Source organism: Nelumbo lutea, chromosome 2, assembly GCF_056320005.1.
Source record: "Nelumbo lutea isolate HS-2025 chromosome 2, American lotus-T2T, whole genome shotgun sequence".
NCBI classification, from domain to species: domain Eukaryota; kingdom Viridiplantae; phylum Streptophyta; class Magnoliopsida; order Proteales; family Nelumbonaceae; genus Nelumbo; species Nelumbo lutea.
In genome coordinates, this window is record NC_142685.1 from 65,302,407 (window position 1) to 65,308,197 (window position 5,791).

The 5,791-nt window shown below is 39.3% G+C and overlaps 1 long non-coding RNA gene across 1 annotated transcript; it reads right to left on the reverse strand.

The window, feature by feature from the left end:
* Window positions 1–3,615: 3,615 nt before the first annotated feature.
* On the reverse strand, window positions 3,616–4,482 carry LOC148871254 (uncharacterized). Its single transcript, XR_016106754.1, has 2 exons — window positions 4,360–4,482; window positions 3,616–4,090 (listed from the first exon to the last, which is right to left on the reverse strand). It is a non-coding gene; the product is annotated as an uncharacterized LOC148871254 (long non-coding RNA).
* Window positions 4,483–5,791: the final 1,309 nt, after the last annotated feature.

The window sequence follows — 5,791 nt, forward strand, 5'->3', positions numbered from 1 at the left end:
CAAGTAGAGGAGGGAGCTAAATTTGAGGTAGAGGAGGATTCTGAACCTATTTGTCCTCATGCCTACACTCCCTTGAGGAGAAACATGAAAGAAAGGTTTACTCTCAAAAAAGGAGGCATCCATGGAAACATGATATTTTCATGAGACGGGGTCAAAGCATTGGTACCCCTTCTGATTTGTAGGGTACTCCAAGAACAATTTCCCACCAGTGGGTGATAGGTTTTGAACAAAGTAACGATAACAAAAAACACAGAGACGAATAGACAAAAGAGGTGCCTTGGAAAACAGGTTATGATGTGGGTCTTTTTACTCTAACCATCAATAGGGTATGAAGTTAATGAGATAAGCATCACAAATGGTAGCTTCAAGCCAAAAATGTTTAGGGACATTCATATGAATTGATAATCCCCAAGCTACTTCAAGAATATGGTAGTTTTTTCTTTTAGCAACACCATTTTGTTGTGGTGTTCGAGTATAGGAGTTATGCTGGAGTGATCAACATGAAGCAAAGAACTCCATAAGATCATTATGGAAGTACTATTTGGCATTATCAGATTGGAAGATTTGCATTGCGGTTTAAAATTGGGTGAAAATCATTCTTTGGAAATCTTGGATAATTTTTGCTATTTCATCCCTAGTTCGCCTGGGATATATCTATGTGTACCTAGAATAGTCATTAATAAAAGTAATAAATACTTCTAGCCACTTTCAGATGATAAAGTAACTAGGCCCTAAACATTAGAGTGAACAATATGAAAAGGGAAATTCGGATTTATTATTCTTTAAAAAAGATGAGTTCTTTAATGTTTACTCAATTAACAAGTTTGACATATCAATTCTGAAACTGACACTAACTTAAACAACTTTGGAAACACAGTCTTTAAGGAATAAAAGGATAAATGACCAAGACGACTATGTCATAAATAGGCCTGACTCTTAGACTCTGTGATTGCAAGACCAGCCTTATTCTCCAGCAAGTAAACACCACCCACCATACGCCCTGTATTAATCATCTTCCCCAAGGCCAAATCTTGAATCACACAATAGGAAGGGAAGACGATTACTGAATAGTATAAAAATTTGGTTATACTACTAATAGAAAACAAATTAATAGAGAATTAAGGAACATGTAAAATATTAGAAAGGGTATGACCAAAAGGAAGAGAAATGGTTATGGTAGAGAATGAACCATCAACCAGTCTCACTTTGTCTCTTCCAGAGAGGAGATAGGTCTAAAAGTAGGTAGACTTACTAGTCATATATTGTAAATGAATAAAAGTGCATATTTGATTCATGTTCCCTTGGTATTTTCTGTGCAATACCCTTAAACTGGACACTTAATGAGACTCATGTTAGTTTAGAATGTTCACAGCCAGTGGGTCGGTCTGGGGAGACCTATCCTGACAAAACTGACACTGTGGTGCCACCAAGTCGGTTGGGGTGGCTTGTCTCAGCTACCGGGGTGAGACCCTAGGCACATACAGTGTGAGATTAATTGAATCTTTGAACTGAACCAGATTTCCAGTATTGCCCTGGACTGACCCCTAGACTCGATTATGATACTGCACTAGGTGTCAGATTAGGCTGTCTTTGATATACTAATCAATGAGATCCTTAGCGGGGGTCAAAACCTGGGTATGTTGGGACAGTCTGAGAATTCATCTGAGTGAGTGATCATAGTGACAGGATCAGCCCCTTTGTCGGACAAAGGTAATGATCGGGGATGCACTCTCACTGATGGAAACCAAGACTACCGGTAGCCGATTTCAATCGTTGAGATTTGTTTTGCAAAATATATTTTATATGAGATATAAAAGGTATATATATTATGGTTTTGAAATGTTTGCAAAATGTTTTAATTCCCAGGATCCATACTTGAGAGAGTGCAATACTGTTCCTTGCAGCCGAGGGAGAGGTCCTCTCTTGTCGGGCAGTGTATGATCATTATGGGCTGAGAGGTTAAGTGTAAGGCCATTGAGGATAATACCTGATGGGCTAATCTTGCATCTGCCCACAGTCCCTGGGTGTTACCAGGTGGCTTGGCCCAGGGACCACTTAGGATAAGTGTTGGGCCCATAGAGCCCATCTGATGGGTTTCAGGGGGTGCACTGTCCATAACAGTGTATTCGGCCAGGCCTTGTAACAAAGACTGGGCTGAACCCATGTGGTTGATGTGTAGATCAATGTTTGGGTCCCACACCATACAAGGAAGCCCAACTGGGCAGCAGTTTGGAAGGCTTAATGAATACATAACCCTAAATGGGCCTTAAGCCCATTTCGAACTGGGCTAATTTGATTAGTCTTTAAGGGGCGAATTCTGAGATAAGATCAGCTGATAGGATTGGGCCCACACCCTATCCACTCAGAGAGTCCAAGATCTAAATGAGATTTAGATTTGGAAACTTCCTAATTAGATTAGGAGCTGGCTGATATAATCTGCAGATAAGATAAGGATTATCCCTTATCTTAAAGGGACTTCTAATCCATATATGATTTGGGTTAGCAACTCCTAATGGGATTAGAAGCTGATCCCTTTAAGTCTATAAAAGGAAGAGGGGGCAGCAGCCTTTAGACATTCAGACACACAATCATCAACAACAGTCTTGTCCTCAGAGCTAAGATCACAGAGGAGAGAATTCTGCACCCTGCAAATTCTCTCTAGCCGCCTCCTTCCTGCAGCCGCCGCCTATAGCAGTTCGATTTCCATTGCTTGGGAGAAATCAAGATCAGATCTTGATTCCAATCTTTTGGAGAAAAGATTGGTAGGAGTTGTATTCACTAGCCGCCCAGGTGATTCTTGGGAAGAATCAAGTTCTTAGGAAGGATACTGCTGATTCTGCTCCACCCTGCATTGCGCCATCTTCAGTGGGAGCAGATTTTGGTTTCTACCTTGGGCGTGAACACCTTCGTTGAGAGATATTATTTATCAGTATCAGGTATTATCTCTCTCTCCTCCTTTTGGTTCAGATCTGGTTCAGTTTATGGTTCAAGAATGATCATTGAAAATATGATTTTTTAAATAGGGAATTCGATTCCCAATTGAAGGGAAAGAAAAATTTTTGAAATTTACCCCCCCTCTATTCTGCAATCTTGGACGTCCATATGATGGTTTCCTATCCCTTCAATTCATAGAAGGGAGATGTTCCCAATTAATGCACGGCTGCAATGGTATGTGAAGAGTAGATGGGAATTTTTTTTGGTACAAATAGCCTCCATTTTTCTCATATCAATGGTTGTGGGATTCGATTCCGCGTCAATGCTGGAACGAACCAGCTAACATACCAATGAATCACCCCTTAGTTTGTAATTCATGAGCATATGTATTTATGTGGAAATATGATGTATGTACAGATTAATCTATATATACTATATCCTAGGCAGTTGTCTCCGTTAGTAACCTCATATTGCCTCCCAATCCCCTTATAATTTTGTAGCTTTTTGAATTTTGAAAAATATGAAATTGATAATATGAGGCTATTTAAGCTAACCTACCACCAAATCAATTAAGAAACCGATGTAACACGGGCATCTTTTTTTTTAACACCAGCCTATGCATGGCAAGGGTCTCTGTCTCTTCTATAGCACAGACAATATTATTCAAACAAAATTATTCTTGAAAGCACAAGCAAGTAAACCCTAAAAAATCTCATCAGTAGTAAGTAATACAACATGGTGAGTGAATGCTGATATATTTATATAAGAGAGAGATAGGAGCACTTAATTAGTCTCCCATTTGTTGGTGAGTTGAGGACTTTTACACTCTACCACCATGCATGCAAATGTAAAACAAGAGAGGCTAATATGGCAGCCCCCAGTGTAGTTGTAATGTAGTTTCCATTACGGCTGCAGTTATTGCCATGGTGACGGTTAACAGCTGTGGCAACCCCAGCACCGGTGGCTGCTCCATACAAGGGAATGAGTCCTGTGCCTCTTGATGATGATGAGCCACTCTCTCCATTTCCACTTCTAACACCGCGACCTCCACCTCCACCACCACCTTTTGCCCGTAAAAAGTGTACATTTCCTTGTATCGTTGCTGACATTTTTATGGGCATCCGTCCATCCTCCACAGTGTATTCCTGCCCATAAGCTACAAGAAACACAAGCTGAAATATATGAAAAATCTAAGGGAATAAGGAAATAATGCAGAAAGGCAAAAGATATATATGGGTTCTGCTTCTGGTGGTAGTAAGCGATAGCTAGTAGATCGAGTTTCATATAATTTACCCATTAATTTCTGATGGTGAATCAAATTAAAGGCTACTCAATTTATCTATAGTTAATTAATAATTAACTTCTCTTTCTCAGCCCTCTCCTGGAGGCTTAGAGACCTTTTCAGAAGACAAAGAAGATGAATACCTAAAACCAATGTTGTGCGTAAAGGAGGAGAAGAAGCTATTAGCCAAAAAATGCACAGGACGATCATCATTAGCAATCTCATTTTCTTTCACTCCAATACCTCTTGATTTGTTCACGTCCTTATTTTTCTTTATAACATGTAGTTGTGGACTGTGGAGTAGGCGATATACCTCTCTCTCTACTCTTTCAACTGTAAAGTTGAAGAATTGAAAATGTGCAGCATATTTTAATTGATTTTCGTATTAGCCCAGAATCTAGGACTCATGAGTCGCGTCGATCGGTCTCTACTTTTCTCTTTGTGTGGTCGGTCGGACCGCTTTGTGTATTCTACATTTTTCCTGATAGACTTTTCAACCGGCTTTCAAATGCCGCCTTCTAAGGCCAGCCTTACAAACCGACTACACATGGAATAAAGGGGATCCACGTGGCCCATCTATTTATCACATATTTGCTAAACTGCCTCTTTCAAATTTGAAGAAATGTGATTCAATTCATTCATGCATATTTTAAGGAAGTTGTTAGTAAGGATTGGAATTCTGCTTACAAGGGTCAAATCAAGACAGAATTTCTAAGAGATGCAGGAACCTTTAGTTTTTCCAAAAAGAAAATGGAATAAAAAATTCTTTGGGAATGTAGGAAATCAGATTGTGGATGTCAAGAACAATTTCCAAATTGAATTAGAAGCCTTGGGCTCAAATTGTAATGTTGAAAAAATTAAAAAGCTGGACAGGCATCTTGATGAAGTCTTAAAATTAAAAAGATAAGAGATTATGTGGGTGCAAAGATATCAGATTTTGTGGTTAAGTATAGTGTTATTTAACACTTGATTCTTTCATGCCCATATGAGATGGAAAAACGTTCAAAGGCGGTGGTCTTAAAAATGCAGGCCTAGGTCTTTAGACCGCCACCTTAGATCTAAGGCGGTGGCCAAGCATCCACCCGCTCACAGATGCCACCCTAGATCAAACCGGCTTAGATAGAAAAAACTGCCACCCTAGATGGTCGGTCGAAGATGGTTTGAATTCCTCTAAAGAGGTGGTCAATCAGAACTACCGTCTTAGAGATAGAGCTAATAAGGCGGTGGTAATGACCATCGGCTTAGGTACTAAAAGACTGCCACTTTCAATTTCTTCCAAACTCTCTTATATTCTAAGGTGGCGGTCTGAACCGCCACCTTAGATAATATATGATCGCTGCCTTGGGGTTTTATCAAACATCATTTGCATTTTTTGGTGGCAGTGTAAACTGCCGGCTTATATGCTATTTGATCGCCGCTTTAGATGCTGTTTATGGCTTAGATTTTTATTTTTATTTTTTCTATTTTTATTTATACCGGGTTAATATTAACATTTTTTTGCAACTGCACTTTTATTAATTCATCACTTTAATACCTACTTATTACAAAGCTCATGACAATTGATATACAAAAACA